Genomic DNA, 26,154 nt, shown 5'->3' with positions numbered 1-26,154 from the left:
TACCATTTTGTAGTTTTTCCACCAACCTAAATAAAAGTAATTCAAAATTAATTTTTAAATTTTAATCAATTAAAAGAATGAATGTTTTATAAATACAAACAATACAAATATTATTTGTAATATAAAGACTATACTATTTGTAATATAAAAATATATTTTTATTTGTATGAAGTCACAGGACTGGAAAAGGTCAGTTTTCATTCCAATCACAAAGAAGGGCAATGCCAAAGAATGTCCAAACTCCCCACAATTGCACTCATTTCACATGCTAGCAAGATAATGATCAAAATCCTTCAAGCCAGACCCCAACAATATGTAAACCAAGAACTTCCAGATGTACAAACTGAATTTAGAAAAGACAGGGGAACCAGAGCTCAAATTGCCAACATCTGTTGGATCATGGAATGAGCAAGAGAATTCCTGAAAAACAACTACTTCTGCTTTATTGACTATGCTAAAGCCTTTCTGTGGATCAAAACAAACTGTGGAAAATTCTTCAAAGGATGGGAATACCAGACCTGCCTTACCTGCCTCCTGAGAAACCTGTATGCAGGTCGAGAAGCAACAGTTAGAACCAGACATGGAACAATAGACTGGTTCCAAATTGGGAAAGGGGTATGTCAAGGCTGTATACTGTCACCCTGCTTTTTTAACTTACATGCAGAGTACATCATGTGAAATGCTAGGTGGGATAATGCTCAAGCTGGAATCAAGACTTCCAGGAGAAATATCAATAACCTCAGATATGCAGATAACAACACTGTTATGGCAGAAAGTGAAGAGGAACTACAGAACCTCTTGATAAAGGTAAAAGAGAGTGAAAAAGCTGGCTCAAAATTAAACATTCAGAAATGAAGATCATGGCATCTAGTCCCATCATTTCAGGGCAAATAGATGGGGAAACAATGGAAACAGTGAGAGACTTTATTTTGGGGGGCTCCAAAATCACTGCAGATGGTGATTACAGCCATGGAATTAAGACACTTGCTCCTTGCAAGAAAAACTATGACAAGCCTAGACAGTGTATTAAAAAGCAGAGACATCACTTTTCCAAAAAAAGGTCTGTCTAGTCAAAGCTATGATTTTTCCAGTAGTCATGTACAGATGTGAGAGTTGGACCATAAAGAAGGCTGAGCACCAAAGAATTGATGCTTTTGTGCTGTGGTGCTGGAGAATACCCTTGAGAGTCCCTTGGACAGCAAGATCAAACCAGGAAATCCTAAAGGAAATCAACCCTGAATATTCATTTGAAGGACTGATGCTGAAGCTGAGGCTCCAGTATTTTGGCCACCTGATGGTAAGAGCTGACTCACTGGAAAAGAACTTGATGCTGGGAAAGACTGACGCCAGGAGAAGGGAACAACAGAAGAAGAGATGTTTGGATGGAATTACTAATTCAGTGGACATGAGTTTGAGCAAACTCCACGAGATTGTAAAGAACTGGAAAGCTATGGATGCTACAGTCCATGGAGTCACAAAGTCGGACATGACTAAGCAACTGAACAACAACAAAACATAAAGAAGATGTTAAAGGTTAACTATAGCATAATTTGTAGGAAGAGGGAGATAGTTAAAAGCATATTAATGCTATATTTTCTAACAGTTTTGGTGTGGTAAGCTAAATGAATCCTTATGATTCCGCAGAAAATTGATAAAGAAAATTAATGCTAAATAATTTACATAAATAAGTATATAGTATAAATTAATTAATAAAACTAAGATTATGGCATCTGGTCCCATCACTTCATGGGAAATAGATGGGGAAACAGTGGAAACAGTGTCATATTTTATTTTTGGGGGCTCCAAAATCACTGCAGATGGTGATTGCAGCCATGAAATTAAAAGACGCTTACTCCTTGGAAGGAAAGTTATGACCAACCTAGATAGCATATTCAAAAGCAGAGACATTACTTTGCCAACAAAGGTCCGTCTAGTCAAGGCTATGGTTTTTCCAGTGGTCATGTATGGATGTGAGAGTTGAACTATGAAGAAAGCTGAGCGCCAAAGAATTGATGCTTTTGAACTATGGTGTTGGAGAAGACTCTTGAGAGTCCCTTGGACTGCAAGGATATCCAACAAGTCCATTCTAAAGGAGATCAGTACTGGTGTTCTTTGGAAGGAATGATGCTAAAGCTGAAACTCCAGTACTTTGGCTACCTCATGCGAAGAGTTGACTCATTGGAAAAGACTCTGATGCTGGGAGAGATTGGGGGCAGGAGGAGAAGGGGATGACAGAGGATGAGATGGCTGGATGGCATCACCTACTCGATCGATGTGAGTCTGAGTGAACTCCTGGAGTTGGTGATGGACAGGGAGGCCTGGTGTACTGCAATTCATGGGGTCGCAAAGAGTCGGACATGACTGAGCAACTGAACTGAACTGAACTGATAAATTCATTCAAGTTAGGTATGAAACTGTGCAAGTAAAACTTGAAACTGTGCAAGCAAATGAGATGTTCATTTGGAGGGTCTGAGAAAGTTTAAGACAGCGATGTCTTATTTATATTAACTAAAAATCATATTTTTATTAAAAATGTTACTTAAGTAAAATGAAGCCATGAAATTAAAAGACAATTGCTCCTTGCAAGAAAAGCTATGATACACATAGACAGTGTATTAAAAAACTGAGACATTACTCTGCTGACAAAGGTCCTTCTAGTCAAAGCTATGGTTTTCCAGTAGTCATGTATGCATGTGAGAGTTGGACCATAAGGAAATCTAAGCACCAAATAATGGATGCTTTTGAATTGTGGTGTTGGAGAAGACTCTCTCGAGTCTCTTGAACAGCAAGGAGATCAAACCAGTCAATCCTAAAGGAAATTAACCCTGAATATTCACTGGAAGCACTGATGTTCAAGCTAAAGTTCCAATAGTTTGGCCTCCTGATGTGAAGAGCTGACTCATTAGAAAAAAGTCTGATGCTGGGAAAGATTGAAGGCAGAAGGAGAAGGGTATGACAGAGGATGAGATTGGATGGCATCACTGACTCAATGGACATGAGTTTGAACAAGCTCCAGGAGATGGTGAAGAACAGGGAATCCTGGCATGCTCTAGCCCATAGGGTCACAAAGAGTTGGACATGACTGAATGACTGAACAGCAACAAAGTTCAAATGAATTATGAAAATATGTAAAATTTTAGATTTCTTAAAAGTCATCAGAGAAGCTCTTTATTAGAACAATTTCAGTAAGTATCAAAGTAACTTAAGATAATCAAAGAATAATAATAATGATTCAACTAACTATCCCTTATTTTAGAAAAAAGAATCATTCTTCAATCATCCTTAGTTGTGTTTAATCACTTTAATTACTATTTTCAAAATGAAAGTGTTAGTTGCTCAGCTTTGTCTGACTCTGTGACCCCATGGACTGTAGCCCATCAGGATCCTCTGTCCATGGGATTTTCCCAGGCAAGAATACTGGAGTGAGTTGTCATTCCCTTCTCCAGGAATCTTCCAAACCCATGGACTGAATCCCAATCTCCTGCATTGAAGGTAGATTCTTTACTGTCTGAGCCACCAGGGGAGTAATGATAGCCAAATAAAAGGCCCCATTCATCCACTTAATGCATATTCCTTGCATATCTATTATATGCCAGGCACTGTTCTAAACCCTCAGAGCCTATCAAAGAATGAAATAAACAGACACCTCTGATACCTCATAGCTTACATTCTTCTAGCAAGACAATAAATAAACAATATATACTTAGGGCTTCCCTGGTGGATCTGATGGTATAGAATCTGCCTGCAATGCAGGAGACCTGGGCTCAATCCCTGGGTTGGGAAGATCCTCTGGAAAAGGGAATGGCTACCACTCCAGTATTCTGGCCTGAAGAATTTCATGGTAGAGGAACCTGGCAGACTATAGTCAATAGGGTTGCAAAGAGTTGGACACAACTGAGTGACTTTCACTATATACCTAGGATAAGTACTAAAGAAAAAAAGTAACCAGAGACTGGTGGTAAGGATTTAGGTGGGGAATATGTGTAGGTATACAATTTGAGATCAGTTGGCCAGCAAGGACTGTCTGAGGAGGCAGTCTGTAAGCAAAAACCTCTAAGAGGTAAAGGAGAGAAGCAAGGAAGCAAGGGGACATCTGATGGAAGAGCATCCCAGACACAAGGAACAGGACAGGCAAATGCCTGAGGGTGGAGCCACACCCAGAGTGTTCATGGGATAACAAAGAGAATTCAGAAAAGAGCCTCAGGGGTATTATGGATTATACAGAAGAAAAATAATGCATTGCTGTTGTTTTCCCCTGTGAATTTAAAAGTACATGTGTGGAACATTTTTCAGATGATTACATGTAAAATCCTCATGAACTATAGAGATAAGTGATTCTTTATGATGATGCGTGTTTATTTCCAGGGTTTTGTGTGTAGGTATCGGGAGAGGCAATCCCTGAAGGACCTAGAGTCTCCCTGAACTTTGCTGCTGAGTGTGCTGAACAGTAAGGCTTGTCTGTCTTCTGATATTAAATAATGTCTGTAACAGTCACACGAGCGACTAAATGTGGCCACAGGGCACCTACCATGAAACTGTTCACTCTACAAGACAGGGGCACTTGAAAGTTTTCTATTTGCCCTATTGTCGGCTGTTTGCTCAAAAAGTGCTTATGCCCACACAATGGGTTCCTCAGACAGAGCACAACCAAGTCCAGGCTTAGCATCCATCCAGGCCCATGACATGGCTCTGTGAGACTTGGGGACCGACCAGGAACCAGTGCAATTATGCCGATACTCATACTTTGGCACTATTGACATTGGGGGCCTGATGATTCTTTGTTATAGAAGACTGTCTTGAACGTGGCATGATGTTTAGCACCCCCAGTCTCCATCTATCAAGTTCTAGGAGCACCTCCTTTCCCAGTTGTGACAACCAAAAATGAGTCTATATATTGCCAATATCCTTTGTTTTGTTTGGAAAACAAAATTACCCCTGCTCTATGAAGTTGGAGTTCACCTTGAAAGTAAATAAATGATAAATCTCAAACTTTTTTAGTTCATTTTGATTTCTATAAATATGAATTTTCTTGCCATCAAATGAAAAGTTCTTTGCAATATGTTTGCGGCAAAATTGCCAGAGAATATTAGATATGTATAGCTAGTACCGTAGCAATACAAAATATTATACTCTTTAAAAATATGCAGTTTCTGAGTGGACTAAATTTCATTGTAATTTTATATATAAAAAATACTGTAAAAGGAAAAACGGTGAACATTTCATGGATAAACATTGTGACACATATCTCGGGAACATTTATCTCAGAATGATATTTTTCATGTATATTCCCAGATACATTTTTTAATATAAAAAAGGTACATTTTATTCTTTACTTGAAATAATTGTGAGCTAAATTTTACTATTTGAAATTTCCCTATTTGAGAGAAGTTAAATATCCTAACAGCTAAAATATCAAGGTAACTCTGACACAAAATGTACAATAAAGGTTTATGAAAACTTGTTTTAGTAACAGAGGTAAAATGTGCTAATTTTGGAGCCAGGGAAGCACAGCTATCCTGTGGAAGTAGATGTGTACCAACCAAAGAAGAAAACAAATGTATATCAAAATTTCATACCATTATCAGCCTATTACTATCCACAAAATATAGTAGCAGCATTAAAATACATTCATTCAAGTTGTCTAAATATTGCATATTAAACTGGAAAATAGCTGATTTATTGTTTTATATCTGAAAAACTCTAGAGAAGGAAATGGCAACTCACTCCAGTATTCTTGCCTGGAAAAACCCCATGGACAGAGGAACCTGGTGGGTTACACTCCATGGGATAGCAAAGAGTTGGATATGACTTAGTGACTAAACAACAAAAATGTGAAAAACTCAGAGCCAAAATGCATATTTTGATGGGAACTTTGATTCTTTCCAATTGCATAGGAATAGTGAATAGAAAATAAAAGTAATAGGTAAAAGATAAAAGAGATGATATATATCATTTAAGGAAGGTCTGAGTAGTCATTTCTTTTTGGGGGAGGGGTGTGGCACACTCAGGAATACGCAAAAGGTATGAGTACAAAAAAAAAAAAAAAAAAGGTATAAATACACATAATACAGTTTCCTAGGATAAGTGTGAGGCTGGAACCAAATAAAACTGGTCATGTATAAACAGATACCATAGGCAAGTTTGCTATTGCAAATCTAGGAAGCAAACAAGACTTCTGTCAAAAATAAAATATCTTAGGGTTATGCTTTCCCTCTTTTAGTCATCTATGAAACCTGTGCTTTCAAGATATTTTTCAATATATTTTTAGAAAATATTATCTGTTTTGTTCGCTGGTAAATTTCCAGAACTTAGAATATTACTCATATATAAAATGATCTCAATAAATATTGTTTGAGCACATAAGTGAATGACTCACAAATACCTCATGAATAACTCTAACTTTCCTCTGAATGACACATCACAATGCCTTCTGGAAGGAAATGGCAACCCACTCCAGTACTCTTGCCTGGAAAATCCCATGGACTGAGGAGCCTGGTAGGCTACAGTCCATGGGGTCGCAAAGAGTCGGACACAACTGAGCGACTTCACTTCACCTCAACCCTTTTATAAGCTGTATGATCTAAGCTTCTGCACTGGATGATACTACTTTCAGCAAATCGTTGTCCTGTTCTGGAGAAAACATAGACTTTGTGTTAGAGAGAAATCCACTTTTCTGCTTCCTTTCATTTCAGTCTTGAAAAGAATTTTTATAATAAGACTACCTGGATAATGAGAATATTTCTACTTAAAAAATATTATGGATGAAAAAGTCAATAAGAAGTAGTTTCCTTTTTTTTTTTTTTGCATTTTTGCATTTTCTAAATCCTTCTCTTTTAAGGCCAAATTAACTTTTTGTCTGTTACACATATCTTTTCTTATTATTCCTGTGAAATTCATCGGTCCTCTAAAATCTCTTAGAACTATATCTGTGTCCCATTCTTGATACTTTCCACCTATTGCCTTGTTAAGTTTCTTAAAGTATGGACAAGCCAACATTTCCAATTGCCTCTAGGGAACAGGAGACAGGATACAAGTATCATTTATGCTTGAAACCCCTAGTAGAGATCAATACTAAAGGCTTGGTAAATATTTGTAAAATTTAAAAAAATGAATAAATTAAGCACTACAAATCCAAGGGATGGAAAAAATAACAGGGGGTTGGGAATGTGTGTTTGATTAGCTTATTTACTCCAGAATATCAGTGAAGAATACTCTGTTTCAATATGATTATCATTCCTGTATTTCCATACAGTACCAAATACCTAGAAGAAAAATTAAATTCTTAGTTTAACCACTAGATCCTTTCAAATACTCAAATATGTGGAACCATAAAAAAAATTTTGTTTTTCATAGGTACCACCTACAAATAACTGAATCAGAGAGAAAAATCACACATATGAACTTACACAGACTTTCATATAGAGACATATGTCTTAATTAGGCTAAATATATATCACACCCCATGGTTTGACATATGCCACCAGTATTCTCAGGAGCTTTAAAAGTAAAATTTGGGAAGTGTTTCTCTTTTAGTAAATACCCTGGATGATGAAAATATTACTACTTAAAAAGTGCTATGTGATGAAAAGGTCAATAAGAAGTAAATAGTTTCCATTCTTTTTTTTCCTCATAAGGGATGTATTTTTGTTATTTTCATCATCACCAAGCCCATGCTGTTTTTATCATTTTTGCTTAGTTACTTAAGTTGTGTCCAACTCTTTTGCGACCCCAAGGACTTTAGCCTACCTGGCTTCCCCATCCTTGGATTCCCCAGGCAAGAATACTGGAGTGAATGATTTCTATTCTTGATATTCTAAAGTTGAATGTACTAGTGAATTTGGAATGCCAGTAATGCACAGATAGGTCAATTTTATTCAATAAAGAGTAATTTGTATTCTGCTACTACAGGGCAACAGCTCTTAATTCAAAGAGTAAAGGGAAAGTAAACAAAAACAGACAGAAAACAGAGTAAGGGGAAAAATTTTTCTGAGATAAGATAGAAAATTGAGTATCACTTTAATAGCAAATTATCTAATATTCCAAGAGCGATCTCAAAGAGTTGTTTAATAAGAAATAGATTTGTCTTCCCATAATTAAGGTGCTTATAGTTTGAAACTAGGCATTTGATAAATATTATATCTTTCTAGGTTTTTGATTATTTTTTTCTAAAGAATGTATAGTAATTGTAATAATCATATTTATCTCATCTGGTTTACCATCCGCAGTATCCTGACAACTATTAGGAAAGTTGCTTCTTATCCATGTATTTAAACACTCAAATTAATCTGAACTTCACAGTTTTCTAGAACATAATTATTATAGAAATTATTTTTAAAATGATTTTGCATTTATTATCTAGCATTTAGAACATATTGGTCTTCCCAAGTGGCTCAGTGGTAAAGAATCTGCCTGCCAAGCAGGAAACGTGGGTTCGATCCTGGATCAGAAAGATCCCTTGTAGTAGGAAATGTCAACGCACTCCAGTATTGATTCGATAACTTCTTAAAATTGTTTAAAGCGCTATGAAACAAAATTTATTTTTTCCTTTTCCACATTTTAAGTTTATAATAATACAGTAGTCTTATAGTGAAGTGTTCTATAAGACTTGCCAAAATATTTAAGTCTGTGTAAGTTACAAAAATTTGGTCCTGAAGCTATTAGTTTTAACAGTTAATTAAGTCATGAATGACAGTTTGTGATAGATGCTTGTGAAAATATAAGAGGCAAAGATGCAGCACAAATATCCTACAAAAAGAAACCCTTTTTGTTTTAGAAAATAGCTCTGATGAAAACATAGATGGGAGAAATTTAATGCTATGAATATTTGGGCAAAGGCCTTAGCGGGCAAAAAAGAAACTAAAGTAGTATTCATAAAAGAGGTAAATTTGAAGAAATACTTATATTAATGTGACCAAAAGTGATCATAGTTTCACCAACTGCATTAAACCTCCCTTTTAATATGTTTACCAATAATTGCATTTCTTTGTTTGTAATATCTGTTTTCTTTTAAATTCTTACTTCAATAGGATATAAATTTATTTCATGTTGTAAGTATTTTCAGAGGACAGATGCCAGTATAATCATTGAAGTGGCCCTCCTGAGATAAACACTATAAAAACAGTTTATTAACTTTACCAAATATTTAATATATTTATAAAAAATGAATTGTCTTGCCAGAAAAAAAATATTGTTTTCCTCATTTTATCAGTTTGTCTGGAGTTCTGTTTATATCTGTATTTATAGCTTACCTTATGAACGTTTTAATTTAAATATGGTTGACATACAATATTATATTAGTTTCAAGTATACAATATAGTGATTTGATATTTACATACATTAAAAATATATCATCATAAATTTAGTAATCATCTATTCCAAAAGGTATTAGGATATTATTAAACATATTCCTTATGATGTTTATAACAGCTCCATGACTTGCTTTTTATAAATGTAAGTTTGTACTTTTCAAGTCTCTTTACACATTTCAGTTCAGTTCAGTTCAGTTGCTCAGTCGTTTCTGACTCTTTGCAACCCCATGAATCACAGCACGCCAGGCCTCCCTGTCCATCACCAACTCCAGGAGTTCACTCAGACTCACGTCCATCGAGTCAGTGATGCCATCCAGCCATCTCATCCTCTGTTGTCCCCTTCTCCTCTTGCCCCCAATCCCTCCCAGCATCAGAGTCTTTTCCAATGAGTCAACTCTTCGCATGAGGTGGCCAAAGTACTGGAGTTTCAGCTTTAGCATCATTCCTTCCAAAGAAATCCCAGGGCTGATCTTCAGAATGGACTGGTTGGATCTCCTTTCAACCAAGGGACTCTCAAGCGTCTTCTCCAACACCACAGTTCAAAAGCATCAATTCTTCGGCGCTCAGCCTTCTTCACGGTCCAACTCTCACATCCATACATGACCACAGGAAAAACCATAGCCTTGACTAGATGGACCTTTGTTGGCAAAGTAATGTCTCTGCTTTTGAATATGCTATCTAGGTTGGTCATAACTTTCCTTCCAAGGAGTAAGCGTCTTTTAATTTCATGGCTGCAGTCACCATCTGCAGTGATTTTGGAGCCCCCAAAAAATAAAGTCTGACACTGTTTCCACGGTATCCCCATCTATTTCCCATGAAGTGGTGGGACCAGGTGCCATGATCTTCGTTTTCTGAATGTTGAGCTTTAAGCCAACTTTTTCACTCTCCATTACTCCTCCCAAATACATCTATCCCCTCTGGCAATCACATGTTTATTCTGTGTATCTATAAATTTTTGTTCGTTTGTTTTGTTTTATGTTTGTGCATTTGGCTTTTTGTCTGTTTAGACTCTATATACAAGTGAAATCCTATAGTATTTGTAATTCTTTGACATCTCACTTAGCATAATTCCTTTAAGATCCATTCAGTTCAGTTCAGTTCAGTCACTCAGTCCTGTCCGAATCTTTGTGACCCCATGAATCTCAGCATGCCAGGCCCCCCTGTCCATCACCAACTCCCGGAGTCTACCCAAACCCATGTCCTTCGAGTTGGTGATCGCATCCAACCATCTCATCCTCTTTCATCCCCTTCTCCTCCTGCCCTCAATCTTTCCCAGCATCACGGTCTTTTCAAATGAGTCAGTTCTTTGCATCAGGGGGCCAAAGTATTGGAGTTTCAGCTTCATCAGTCCTTTCAATGAACACCCAGGACTGAATCCTTTAGGATGGACTGTTTGGACCTCATTGCACTCCAAGGGACTCTCAAGAGTCTTCTCCACAACCACAGCTCATAAGCATCAATTCTTTGGTGCTCAGCTTTCTTTATAGCCCAACTCTCACATCCATACATGACCACTGGAAAAACCATAGCCTTGACTAGATGGACATTTGTTGGCAAAGTAATGTCTCTGCTTTTTAATATGCTGTCTAGGTTGGTTATAACTTTCCTTCCAAGGAGTAAGCGTCTTTTAATTTCATGGCTCACCATCTGCAGTGATTTTGGAGCCCCCCCAAATTAAAGTCAGCCATTGTTTTCACTGTTTACCCATCTATTTGCCATGAAGTGATGGGACCAGATGCCATGGTCTTAGTTTTCTGAATGTTGAGCTTTAAGCCAACTTTTCACTCTCCTCTTTCACTTTCATCAAGAGGCTCTTTAGTTCTTCTTCACTTTCTGCCATAAGGGTGGTGTGTTCTGCATATCTGAGGTTATTGATATTTCTCCTGGCAATCTTGATTCCAGCTTGTGTTTCCTCCAGCCCAGCGTTTCTCATGATGTACTGCTGCATATAAGTTAAATAAGCAGGGTGACAATATACAGCCTTGACGTACTCCTTTTTCTATTTGGAATCAGTGTGTTGTTCCATGTCCAATTCTAACTGTTGCTTCCTGACCTGTGTACAGGTTTCCCAAGAGGCAGGACAGGTGGTCTGATATTCCCATCTCTTTCAGAATTTTCCACAGTTTATTGTGATCCACATAGTTAAATGCTTTGGTATAGTCAACAAAGTAGAAATATATGTTTTTCTGGAACTCTCTTGCTTTTTCGATGATCCAGCGGATGTTGGCTATTTGGTCTCTGGTTCCTCTGCCTTTTCTAAAACCAGCTTGAACATCAGCAAGTTCACGGTTCACATATTGCTGAAGCCTGGCTTGGAGTATTTTAAGCATTACTTTACTAGCGTGTGAGATGAGTACAATTGTGTGGTAGTTTGAGCATTCTTTGGCATTGCCTTTCTTTGGGATTGGAATGAAAACTGACCTTTTCCAGTCCCGTGGCCACTGCCAAGTTTTCCAAATTTGCTGGCATATTGAATGCAGCACTTTCACAGCATCATCTTTCAGGATTTGAAATAGCTCAACTGGAATTCCATCACCTCCACTAGCTTTGTTCGTAGTGATGCTTCCTAAGGCCCACTTGACTTCACATTCCAGGATGTCTGGCTCTAGGTGAGTGATCACACCATCGTGATTATCTGGGTCATGAAAATCTTTTGTACAGTTCTTCTGTGTATTCTTGCCACCTCTTCTTAATATCTTCTGCTTCTGTTAGGTCCATACCATTTCTGTCCTTTATTGTGCCCATCTTTGCATGAAATGTTCCCTTGGTATCTCTAATTGTCTCGAAGAGATCGCTAGTGTTTCCCATTCTGTTGTTTTCCTCTATTTCTTTGCATTGATCGCTGAGGAAGGCTTTCTTGTCTCTCCTTGCTATTTTTTGGAACTCTGCATTCAAATGGGTATATCTTTCCTTTTCTCCTTTGCTTTTTTCTTCCCTTCTTTTAATGGCTATTTTTAAGGCCTCCTGAGACAGCCATTTTGCCTATTTGCATTTCATTTTCTTATGGATGGTATTGATTCCTGTCTCCTGTGCAATGTCATGTACCTCCATCCATAGTTCATCAGGCAATCTGTCTATCAGATCTAGTCCCTTAAATCGATTTCTCACTTTCACTGTATAATCATAAGGGATTTTATTTAGGTCCTACCTGAATGGTCTAGTGGTTTTATCCACTGTCTTCAATTTCCGTCTGAATTTGGCAATAAGGAGTTCATGATCTAAGCCACAGTCAGCTTCCAGTCTTATTTTTGCTGACTGTATAGAGCTTCTCCATCTTTGGCTGCAAAGAATATAATCAATCTGATTTTGGTGTTGACCATCTGGTGATGTCCATGTGTAGAGTCTTCTCTTGTGTTGTTGGAAGAGAGTGTTTGCTATGACCAGTGTGTTCTCTTGGCAGAGCTCTATTAACCTTTGCCCTGCTTCATTCTGTACTCCAAAGCCAAATTTGCCTGTTACTCCAGGTGTTTCTTGACTTCCTACATTTGCTTTCCAGTTCCCTATAATGAAAAGGACATCTTTTTTGGGTGTTAGTTCTAGAAGCTCTTGTAGGTCTTCATAGAACTGTTCAACTTCAGCTTCTTAAATGTTTCTGATTGGGGGATAGACTTGGATTATCATGATATTGAATGGTTTGCCTTGGAAACAAACAGAGATCGTTCTGTCATTTTTGAGATTTCATCCAAGTATGGCATTTTGGACTCTTTTGTTGACTATGATGGCTACTCCATTTCTTCTAAGGGATTCCTGCCCACAGTAGTAGATATAATGGTCATCTGAGTTAAATTCACATATTCCAGTCCATCTTAGTTCACTGATTCCTAGAATGTCGATCTTCAGTCTTGTCATCTCTTGTTTGACCACTTCCAATTTGCCTTGATTCATGGACCTAACATTCCAGGTTCCTATGCAAGAACCATTCATGTTCTTTCAAATGGCAAAATTTCACTCATCTTCATGGCTGAGTAATAGTCCATTGTGTGTGCACAGTACTATCTGTCAACCCATGTTACTCAGTGTTGCTCATATGATTAAATTTCATTAATTTTTATGGACGAATAATATTCCATTATGTGCATATGTACATCCCATAATTTTTATCCACTCATTTATCTTTGGACACTTGCTCCCATGTCTCAGCTACTATAAATAATGTTCCAATGAACATTGTAGTGCTTATGTCTTTTTGAATTAGTGCTTTTATTTCTTGTGTGCTGTGCTTAGTTGCACAGTCATGTTTGACTCTTTGCGACCCCACAGACTGTAGCTTGCCAGCATCTTCTGTCCATGGTGACTCTCGAGGCAAAAATATTGAAGTGGGTTGCCATGCCCTTCTCAAGGGAAACCCAGGTTTCCTGCATTGCAGGCAGATTCTATACCATCTGAGCCATCAGGGAAGCCCTTATTTCTGGTAAATATCCAGAAATAAAATTGCTAGATCTATAGTACTTCTATTTTTAATATTTTAAATAAGCTCCATATTGTCTTCCATAGGGGTTATACCAGTTTCTGTTTCAACTAACAAAGTATGAAGGTTCCTTTCTTCTACATTCTTGCAGTCACTCTCTTATCTTTTTGATGATAGCCATTCTGACAGGTATACAATGGTTTTTAGTGAGCTTGATTTGCATCTAACTGATTAGAGCTGTTGAACACATGTCCACGTGTCTGTTGGCTGTCTCTTTTGGAAATATGTCTATTGAGATTCTCTGCCAGTTTTTAATAGAACTTCTTATGTTGAGTTCTATAAGTTCTTTATAAATTTTGATTATTAACTCCTTACCAAATATATTGTTTTCAGATACCTTCTCCCATTCATTAGGATGCTTTTCCATTTTGTTGATGAGTTTCTTCACTGTGTAAAGTTATTTTTAGTTGGAACTTCTTTCTCAAGATTGCCTTGCTAACTGAGAGGTTTTGTGGTACTTTAAAAAAAAAAAGTTAGAATTATATGTTCTAGTGCTGTGAAAAATAGCATTGGTATTTTGATAGGGATCATACTGACTATATATTTGAAGTTTGCACCTACAATATTTTAGGTTATGATTGTTCATAGTCTAGTCAATGTGGTCCCATATGAATTCTAGATAAGAAATTCCCATCAACTCTGATCAATGATGATATACTCTTCAATTTTGCAGTGCTGGTATCAATTTACTCTGTTAAAAAAAGCATTTTTCAGTGATTTTTTTTTTTTTTGTGGACAAAGAGGGCAAAGTTAGGGCGAACTGTTTGCTTAATCCTATGTTTAATCCTTCACCCCATTTATAATTTGACAGATGCATTCAAACTGAATGAAAACTCTTTCAGAATGACAGCTACATTTTCAGTAAACACCTCAACTACTGTCTGAAATCTTTAGCAATTAAATGTTTTATATAGGTATAAGACTAGAAATATTAGCAATAAATAATAATCATATTTTGAGATAACCCTTAATCACATCATCCTTCACCATCTCTTTAATAATAACATATTTTTTCTGATAATATAATGCATTAATCAATTTTCCTTTTCACAAAGTGAAAACATCCATCACTACTTTCAATAATTTTTTAGTTAAAATGTAATACAAAATGAGTTTATCAAAAGTAGAATACATGTAAATCTTTTTGCCTCAAGTGAAATGCCTTTATGGGTAAACTGTGGATGTTTAAAAGCATCACAAGGGATTCATATGTATCCATAGTAGAACTCAGATACTTTTAAAAATTGATTCTAATGCTAAGGTGAAGGAAGAAAAAGCAGTTTTAAAAATATTTCAACCTCATTCTTCAAATTCTCATTTTTATTAAGGACTTATAGACTTGCAGAATTAGGTTCCACTTTGGATGCTGAAAGCCATAAAAGAATATTGAAACACAAAACAATAAAAGAAAGACCAATAATCCACAAAATTACAATTTTTGTTGAGTCCAAATAAAAGCTGGGATTCCAAGGAAACATGAAAAGAAATCCAGAATGGCAGTCCTCTTCCAGCAAAAACAAGGCACATGAATGATACCTTTTCCATAATATAAGGAGGAAGAGGTAACTGCCATAAAAATAGTATTTTTAAAAAGCTAAAATGGTAAAAATTTTTTAAAACCAGGTGTGAATTAATGTGAGAGTTAAGAATTATTGGGAAAACTGTATACAATAGACTCCTGTCACTGAGTTCACAAAAGAAAAACCGAAGGCACAGTAAGAGAACTGAGAGAGAACCCTGTGTGTCTCACACACATAAAACCCAACCTGTTCGCTAGACTTTCCTCTCATACAAAGGAAATCCCCTAAACCACTGGGGAAGGGGAAGCAGACTGTCTCATTCCTAGAAGCAAGATAAAGGTCCTCTGCCTGTGAGGGGGGAATAGGAAGAAAAAGTCATCTGCCCCTAGAAAAAGGGCAGGAAAACTTCCCTTCACCAAAAGTAAGGTGAACCGCAGAGAGAAACTGTCATCGAGGGAGGAGTAGAAGCCAAATCCATGTGACTCAGAGAGTAGAGTAAGAAATACCCTTGGTCCCACCATGAGTTTGTTACTTGAAATAAGCAACATTAGCCCAGCACTTTGAGAAGGTAAGAAATTACTACCGACAATCCAAAACAAAGGTAAGGTGACACTCAGGGAAATGTTGGAGCAAAGCTATTTGCCTCTAGAGGGTGTACAGTAAAGCTACTTGGACCCAGAATTCTGGACTGATTTAAACAAAGAAACAAACAAAACAAAAATAACACAGAAATTTGTCACTCTGTGGTAAGGAGCAAAAGATTATCTCCTACCCAAGACTTCTTATGGTTTTATGGCAGATACTGACTGACAAGGGAGGAGATGCATTGAAGGTTCCATCTCCAGAGCTCAGAACCACAGAATCTAAGACCACAGGCCAGACCAAGAGAATGGAGGATCCCTCTTCCACCCACCATGAGTCTTCCACTTAAAAACAGATCATGATAGTCTACCATCAAAAAGAGGGCAAGAGTGTGGAGAGAGACCCCTCAATGAAGCAGCTATGCAAGCAGTACTGAAAGCTGAAGAATGAGCAGGCACAATCTAGGGTGCACACTAAGTACAAGGTAGTATCAACTCATTGCTAAAAGAATCTGAAAGGTTTGGTTTTCCAAAGGTAACTATAATAAGAACAACATCCAAACGCAGCCCAGTGACTGAACAGACTGATCAAACTTTCACACTAATACACTGACAGAGAGATATACTTAATGCTCCTGGATAATTTTACTTATTTAAGTCTCTAAGGTTTCCCTACATATACTATTTGAAATTCAAAGAATAATTATGAGACAGACAGAAAGCAAGAGAAGACAAACAACCGATTGAGATAAACTGGTCAAGCAAAGAGGCAAAGCTGTAAATAGAATCAGACCTTAAGATGACCTTGATATGGAGACCTTCAGATTTAGACAATGAGTTATCAACATACACCTATCAGAGTGACTCAAATGGAAAAAAAAAATAAAAAGACAGATAATATCATGTGCTGGAGAGAAGGCAGAACAACTGGAACTCTCCTCCCTTGCTGTTGAGAAAGCAAAATGACCCCGCAACTTTGAAAAACATTTTGAACAGATTAAAGAGCTTGACAGTTTCTTATAAAGTTATACATACCATTCTTGTATTAGCATGCAATTCACTTTCAGAAAACACATGTCCATACAATGTACTGTACACAAATGCTTGTAATAGCTTTCTTCAAAACTGACCAGACTTGAAACAAGCCAATTGAAAATTAACTTGGAAAAGAATAAAAGTTTTGTGGTGCATCCATTCAGTAAAATACAACCCTACGTGAAAAGAGTGTATGTCTGATACACTCACCAACATGACAAAAATAAATAAATAAATAAATAACTTAAAAACATTATCTAAGTGAACCAAACTCAAAGGCTATACATTTTATGATTATAGCTTTGACATTTCAGAAAAAGTAAACTACAGAAAAATAAAACAAGTCAGAATAGAAATCAGATTCAGTGGTTGTAAGAAACTAAGGGAACTTTCTTGGGGGATGGGACTATTTCAACTTGACTCCGGTGGTGGTTACTCAACTGATACATTGAACTCTTTACCTAAAAAAGGTGAATTTTGCCATTTATAAATTATGTTGTAATGAACCTGATTTTTAAAATACAGGAGTTTATCAGAAGAAAACTATAAGTGTTTACAGTCAAATTTGCAGCCATTTTTGGACCTAACAAATTACCAGTTAATTCAGCATCTGGTTAATAAAAAAGACATTAAAAAATGGGTAAAGAGTTTTGTCTACATGATACCAGATAACAACTATTATTATATGGACATGTGTTTTCTTTTCTGAAGTGAACATGCCAATACAAGAATTGTATGTATAACTTTATAAGAACCTGTCAAACTCCTCAAAATCTGTTCAAAATGCTTTTCAAAGTTGCAGGGTCATTTAATCCAAGATTTTTGCTTTTAAATGTATCTGGCAAAAAGGTTGCCTTAAAATCAATCTGTGACGGAACAGGTATGGGGTGTATATACTCCTGGCCAAGTACCATACGTTCCCTCAGCTAGGGCATAGTTCCCATAACTCAGTTGTTCAAATGATGTTCATGATTCACAAATCATGACTGGTATCTCCAAAAGTAACATAATTTTCTTTGGGGTGTGAGTTAAAACAGTATAAGCAATGGGACCTGATTAACATGAATTGTTGTAGGATTTGTGATGCATAGTAAATAAGCAATTTTCCCATCCATCTTGAGAGCTAGTGCCAATCTGAAACTGAACATAATTTTAATTTTTACATACAACTTTATATGTTTTGTCATTCTGAAGAATTTGTACAGAAAATTAAGTCAGATGATACTGTTCACTGAAATGCAAAAGTTTAGAAAATATGTCAAATCTGGTTTTCCTTACAATTACAAATATAGGCAAAAGTGACATCTGAATTGCTACAATTTGGAGGAAAGGATAAGAAGGTGAGAGATTGCTTTCTCACCTCATGTCCAGGTATGGGACCGTCTTGAGATTCTTGAGAGATATTTGTGTGTACTTTCATGTTGTTATTTATATTTATTAATTTGTAAAGACAAATTTAAGCCTTGAAAAATCAGTTTTAAAGTTTAAAAGAATTAAAGTGATATTAAAACCTGATTTTTAAAAAAAACTAGGAGGATAAACACAAGTGAAAATACTATTTGTTGTCACCTATAAGTGAATTTTCAAAATAGTCTTACTGTTATTTTTCTTATATTTCCTTTTCAGGTGTCATTTGGACTACTGCCTAATGACTATTAGAATATCCTGCAACTTGGTTGATCACTGCTGCAGAATTAGGAATAATAGTAATTCACTGTAACATTTGTAATGGGATGTTAAAACTTTGATTAGAAGTCAAAAGGATTTAAAAAAAAACAAAGTGAGTATGAGGGGGAAAGTCCTCATATTTTACAATCAACTAGATCACAATTGTTTCCATAACTCTTAAACACCTCAACCAGATGAATGGTGTAATGCAGCAGTCCCCAACCTTATTGGGACCAGGGACTAGTTGCATGGAAGACAATTTTTCCATGGATCAGGGACGTGGGGACAGTTTCGGGATGAATTGAGCACATAACTTTTATTGTGCACTTTATTTCTGATTATTACATCAGCCCCAGCTCAGATCATCAGGTATTAGATCCCAGAGGTTGGAGACCCCTGATGTAAAGGGAGAGTTTAAGGAGATTTCTTTGGAGAGAGATGTTGCCGTTCTATTATTCTCTAGTCCCTATCCTTTAATCCCCCAAGGTGGTAGGAAAGAGAGAATGGAAGGGTGCTTTTTACTTCAACTCTTAGGGATGGGGCTTTGCCTTGGGTATGTAAGAGACCTTTGAATTCTTGTTTTTTTCCAAATGTGCAAAACTCACACCTGAGAAAGTCTCACATCTGACAAAGCTAAAGTAGACTCTGGTGGCAGAATACTTAGTGGGGGTTGATTTGTTCTATTTGAACTCCCAGATTGAGGCAGAGAGTTTACAAATCATCTGGGGGGCCAAATGTGGATCTCACAGGGGAGTGTGTTACCTTCAGGATGTTTGCAATCTGGTTGGTTACAGGGACTCAAACAATAAGAAGAAGGACAGGGACTGGCTGTTCAGGGACACAGAGTTACACGCATAGAGTTTTATGTACCTTGGCCAAGGTAAATGTAATTAGAGAGATCCAGCAGAACACCTCCAAATAGCTTGCATATGTACACGCAGACACATACACATATACATGCCCCAACAGTGACTTTTAAAGACATCACTGATTCAGAGAGAGGTCAATTTATAATATAACTAGATCACATAAGTCCTTTGCTCTCTCATCATTCCTAGGGGCTTCCCTGGTGGCTCAGACGGTAAAGCGTCTGCCTGCAATGCAGGAGACCCAGGTTCGATCCCTGGGTTGGGAAGATCCCCTGGAGAAGGAAATGGCAGCCCACTCCAGTATTCTTGCCTGGAAAATCCCATGCACAGTGGAGCCTGGTAGGCTACCATCCATGGGGTTGCAAAGAGTCAGACACGACTGAGCGACTTCACTTCACTCACTTCACCATCATTCCTAACCAATCGTACTCTCTCACCTCTTCATATCAATGCTGAGAAGTGAGTGGGCGTTGGAAACTCACTAGCAAGCTAGGAGGCATTGCAAGAAAAAGAAATGCATGGCACAGAAAGAATGAACCAAATTTACCTTTCTTTCCTTTTTTCTGGCCAGAAAACAACATGAGTGGGAAGATTTGATGATACACTGAATTTTCAGATGGTAAAGAATCTGCCTGCGATATAGGAGATCCAGATTCCATCCCTGGGTTGGAAACTCCTGGAGAAGGAAATCACAACCCACTCCAGTATTCTTGCCTGGAGAATTCCACGGACAGAGGAGCCTGGTAGGCTACAGTTAGTAAGATTGCAGAGAGTCAGAAACGACTGAGTGACTAACACTTTGCCTTTCATATATGTGTATAAGGTGGAGTGAGCGTGCTAATTACCAAACTGAGGCTGTGCATCTGACTTAACATGCGGAGAGATCTGGCTGTTGCAGAAAGGACTGGGATTTGACCAAGTTTTTCTATAGGGTAGGAATATTCACTCTACTGAATACATTTTAACAGTCAATAAAAGGCAAAAATAAAATTATGCTTTAGATAGGTTAGAGTCACATTATTTAACCTATTTGTTATATAGACAATGACTATTATCACTCCCTTAAAATCCTCTCAAAAAGACTAGTTTCAAGGGAACTTGCTCAGCCTGTATTGTGGTATTAGCTGTCACCACAATTTGAGCTAGCATATCCATTTTAGATCTCTCATAGTAAAATCTGCCAAGACTGATTCATCAAATTTTTATTTTTCATCAGAAATTTGTATTAACCTAAGCAAAAGCACAATTATAGTCAATGATTATAATACCAGTCCTAGGTTAACAGAGGATTCTCAAGTGGTTTCTGAAGTAATAAAGATTATTTAATGCTAAGAATAATTAAGCAACTAGGTTGGATGTATTTCTTTCAATTCGTGCTGAAACTTGAAATTTATTTAATGTGCAAAAAGTTGTACTGATCATAATTTTAATGCAACAGTGATATTTGTAATAATATTTCATTGGTACTTTGGAGATTATGAAGTATTTCATGTTTGATCTTTTCATAGTGGACTTCACAGAAACTTCTAAGTCTATTCTTAGCTTGTGTGTGTGTGTGTGTGTGTGTGTGTGGTAAGCTCTTTGTCCATGCTTGTACATATGTATATATTCCTGTATTGGGTAGAAACAAAGGGAAAGCTGTTTTTTTATGTTTATAGTAACCTATTAGCCACATGGCCAATTCTATTTTTTTATGAATTAATATATTTTAGAACCTAGATTTCACATTAATGCCAACTTTTCAGGGGAAAAAAAAGGCATTTATTGGCTTAAAGTTTTTTTTTTTTTCCAAATATCTCATACACTACATGAGAAACATCAATAACTATGAGAAATATATAAACTAAACATGAATTGAACCAATGTTTTCAGGACTCAAATCTCCAGCAAACTCTGGGAAAACATCTTATTGATATTCAACAAGAGTTAGTGTGTACAAACAGGCCATAACCTTGCTACTCAGCAGGACAACAATATCCATTAGATTCTCAAGAGTTGCAAATGCTTGCAAATCTCTACTTCACAGTTTTAATTAGGAAATGTCTCATGGCTGACAAATATATTCATTATTTCCTTTAATGTTTGGTCAGAGTCTACATCTCCCAGAGTCTTTAGAGTTCTTCTTTATGAAAAAGTTGGAGTTAACGACAGAAAAATGAGACTGATATTCACCTGCAATCTAATAGCAGATGATAAAGGCTTGTTCTTAATTTTAAAGTGTTTTGCAAGGCATAATGACTATGTTATGTTCAAGGGAACTTTCTAACTTTCATAATTTATTGATGATATCTCACCATGTTTATTTCATCAACTATAACACTCAATGAGACACTTGAAATTCTTAAAGATTTATATAATGGTAAAGTTCATTGGAATCCAAGAACAAATGGTGATCTCCAGAAACAAAAATTATATTCTTACTCTCAGGTAGGTGTCATTTGAAGACAGATCACATCCTATAATCTGTTTTGAGTGGCTACCCTAGTATTGGTTAGAATAGAGGCCTGGGAATATTTTTAGAGTTCTGAGGTGTGTCTTAAGTTGGTGGTTGTGTGTGTGTGTGAGTGTGTGTTTGTGTGTGTGTGTGTGTGTGTGTGTGTGTGTGGTGGCAGTTGTGGTAGCAGGTAAATGTTACAATGATGGAGTATCAATTAATAATTTATGGCTCAGGTATAATATCATATATTTCAATACAAATCTGGATGAACTGTTGGATTCTAAAATACTCCAGAGCAGTATGGAGACACTGGAGATGAGACTGAGTGAAGAATACAGTTTAACCCTTCAGATGCTGGACAAGCAATCACAAAAAATCACATAAATACACCCTTTGATATTTTGATTGTATGCCACAGATTTAAACACATCAACTGGAAGATGTTTTGCCAGAGAGACTGTCTCCTCTGCCTCATGGCTACATTTCTACTCCTATCAAAAAAGAAAGCCTATCTTACATGCTGCCCGAAGTTATTAACTGTTCTCTAACTTAATGGATCCTGTCTTCAGCTAAAGGAAGACTCTGAGGTGTGGAGATGTCTACTCACTCCAGATCTCAATCAAGTAGAATCTACCTTAAGAAGTATTAATATGTAAGGTCAGAATAACAAAGTGCTAAGAGCATAGGCTTTGCATTAGTTCCTGTGGCTATTATTACAAATTAACACAAACTTGGTGACCTCAAGGCTACAGTTTAATTATGGGAGCTATTGAAACTACAGTTTTTCTGTTGTAGCTGCAGGCATTAATAACTTTCAAACTCAGGAAAAAGGTTTTGAGTGGTTTTGTTTTAATATACTTTAAAGTTATGAAACAATGTGAAAGATTAGTTTAACATGCCTTCTATTTGAATATACATATCCCAGTAGAATTAACTTACATAGCTTAAAAACAAGTACTGCACTAATGGAGTATATGCAATTATAAATTGAATACTAAGTTATCATTTTCATATTTTCCCTTTCTTCTGGAAATTCTAATTTATTCTGCCATGAAAAATGAATCTTGGATAAGACACCAAGAAGATAAACATTAATTCAATCTTATAAAGAACATTTGTCTTGTTCTGTTAGAGAAAGTAATGATTATATCCATAAGAATTGTTACCAAGGCTATTGCCCTGGAATCATACCCCAGGCCCACCCTCCCAGTGCATGCATGTGTGCTAAGTCCCTTCAGTCATGTTTGACTCTTTGTGATCCCATGGACTTTAGCCCACCAGGCTCCTCTGTCCATGGGATTCTCCAGGCAAGAATACTGGAGCGGGTTGCCATGCCATCTCCCAGGGGATCTTCCCAACCCAGGGAACAAACCAATATTTCTTATATCTCCTGCATTGTCAGGCAGATTCTTTACCACTAGCTCTACCTGGGAAGCCTTCCCTCCAGAAAACTTTGCAGAAAATCACAACTAACCATACCCTCTAGTTGTTCATAGCACAGAAACAAGAGTCCCACGATAAGAAAACTGTTGCAAACTGGTTCAACTTCAAAAGTGAGACAAACGTCACCCTGCATTTCATCTTGTATTTGTAAGACCCCTGTCTGTCCATGATAATGTGAGCCACTTCCAGCCGAGAGAGACCAGAGGACCATTCAAGGATAGAAAAGAATAACACCCTAATTCCAGGAAGAACCCACCTATTCCCACAAAACCAGTACATATGCTTCCCCCTCGTTAGCCTTATCCTTAAAATCTTGCCCTAATTGTCCCCTGGGTGAGCTCAAACCTGGTACTCTGTGACAACCTAAGAGGAGTGGAGTGGGGTGGGAGGTGGGAGAGAGGTACAGGAGGGAGGGGCAAGCACATACCTAAGGCTGATTCATGTTGCTGTACAGCAAAGCCCAACACAATATTGTAAAACAATTATCCTCCAATTAAAAACAATTAATTAAAAAAAAGCCTTTTGGGCAAGAAGTTGATTTGTGATTAACTTCCATTCTCTGGAAATTGAATAATGATTGTGTTGCTTCAATCTCAGCTTAAGTTTCATTTTTGACTGTGCAGATCCAAATGGGAGAAGAACACTCCCCACTGAGGCAGTGGGCTGGGTTGGGTTGAGGTTCAAGTGAGGGTTCATAAAACCTAATTCAGTTAACAGAATGACTGTAATGGACCGACTCTTTTGGTAACTGTCTGACTCTTTGCAACCCCACGAACTATACAGTCCATGGAATTCTCCAGGCCAGAATACTGGAGTCGGTATCCATTCCCTTCTCCAGGGGATCTCCAGGCCAGAATATTGTAGTGGGTACCATTCCCTTCTCCAGGGGATCTCCCCGACCCAGGGATTAAACTCAGGTCTCCCGTATTACAGGCGGATTCTTTACCATTTGAGCCACAAGGGAAGCCCAAAGAATGACTAATCTCAATTATCTGTCCATTTCATCTATTTTTGCTTCCTGTTGATATCTTTTTATTTTTTAGAACATTTATTATTATCTTGTTCATTTATGTGTTTATTTAATATCTATTTTTCACCACTTGGATGTAACTAAATATGAAGCTTCAAGCTATTTACTGCAGCATTCCCATCACAGGTGTTACAACACAGGTGTTCTAACAGCACCTGGTTCAGAGAAGGCAGTCAATGAATATTCATTGACCAGACAAATAAATAAATCTAGTAATTAACTAAAAGAGATCAAGAGTATAAATGCTACCAGAATTTGGCAAAAATAATGAAGAGTAAAACAAAATAAAGACTGGTAAATATTTTGTCCTTATAGAAAGTCTATATTTTTTTAATCACTAATATGTCTTCATTTCATAGATATTTTCCATAATTATTGAGATATTTGCAAATACCTCAAATGGGTAAGTTTTGCTTTCTTACTTATTTAACTATATACTGTTTTAATTCACAATATTACACTAAGACTATAAGGTATGTCACATTTAGGTAGTTTTCAATAAAATAAGATAAAAACAAAATCCAAAAAATGAATAAAGATATGTATTTTCCTTGAAGTGCTGTTTTTTTTTTCTTATATACAAAGAATCTGAGCTTGTAGAGGATATGACCAAGATGTTTACGTTTGATGTAAAATCAGCAAAATCATGAAGCCTAGTACTTTGAACTGTACAAATTTATCTAAGACTCAGAATTTCTATTAAGCTTACAAAATCATTTGTCAAACCAAGCATTAGTTCTCAGTCTTCAGGTTAGTTGGTAGACAATCTAGTTAAATGAGTGAACACATACAGAACTTAACTTTTCCGATTCCCAAGAATCACAAGTTTTCATTTGCCAAATGTAAGTTCTGTTCTGACATGCTAATCTTGTAGCATAATGTCTATTATTATTCTCCTTACTGATAAGAAATAATATAAACTAACAAAAATGATATTAAGCTATACCTTCTCTAGGATTATCAAGATGCTGAATATATATTCAGGTATGACAATCAACAAAATGCTTTTATAACCTTCCTGCTGCCAACGCAACACTGTAGACACTATACAGAACATGCCTGGCAGTCAAACAGCTATTTGAGTTGACCTCTGCTGCTGTGGAAGAATATACAAAACCCCAATGTCACTGAGAAGATATGGTTACCAAAGTTAGAACTGTTAGCTGGAACATTCATTCATAGCACAGGAACTGACACTTTTTGAAAAGAAACCAAGAATCCTCTATATTACATTTCAGTCCCTCTTAAAAATGTCTACATCAAAATGAGAGCAATCCAAATGCTTGTACTTCGAATATGTAAGTTCATTGTCCTTCTAAAATTGTCAGGTTCCTAGTATCTGTTATTGCATTTCAGAGAAAAGTAGGCAGACAGCCTCTGCCTCGTTCAATTTAGAGTAAAAATCTTTACTCTAATCAGACACTCCTTGGGTGTTTAAGTCATGGTAAATTTATATTGCCTTAATCAGTAAACTATAAAAAAGACAAAAACAAGGATATTCTTCAGTTTAGGACTTCATTTGTCACTTGCAGAAGGTATACATTTTATCATTAAAGGTTTGGATTAAAGTGAACATGCAGTGAATGAATCATCTTCTTAGGCTGTCCCCAGTTCCTCTACAAGACAGGAGACACCACCATTCACTACCACTCATGCTGTAAATAATTTTAGTCTATTTCCCTACTTTTCTCTACTTTTTCTTTACCTTTTCTCTACTTTTCTCTTCTTCCACTATCTGATTCACTCTACTCCACTATCAGACTGATTCTCCAAAATATCTTTTCATTCACATTAT

At 36.8% G+C, this 26,154-nt stretch overlaps 1 protein-coding gene and 1 non-coding gene across 4 annotated transcripts in view; one reads left to right on the top strand and one right to left on the bottom strand.

Annotated features, from left to right (window-relative positions):
- The window catches only part of LRP1B (LDL receptor related protein 1B), a 2,173,551-nt gene that overhangs the window by 910,097 nt on the left and 1,237,300 nt on the right, over positions 1-26,154 (bottom strand). The gene's annotated exons all lie outside the window — the stretch shown is intronic.
- On the top strand, positions 19,644-19,715 carry TRNAC-GCA. The gene has a single exon. It is a non-coding gene; the product is annotated as a tRNA-Cys (tRNA).

The sequence above is a fragment of the Bos indicus x Bos taurus genome, chromosome 2, assembly GCF_003369695.1.
Source record: "Bos indicus x Bos taurus breed Angus x Brahman F1 hybrid chromosome 2, Bos_hybrid_MaternalHap_v2.0, whole genome shotgun sequence".
Taxonomy (NCBI): Eukaryota; Metazoa; Chordata; class Mammalia; order Artiodactyla; family Bovidae; genus Bos; species Bos indicus x Bos taurus.
This window is presented reverse-complemented; position numbering and strand designations above follow the sequence as displayed.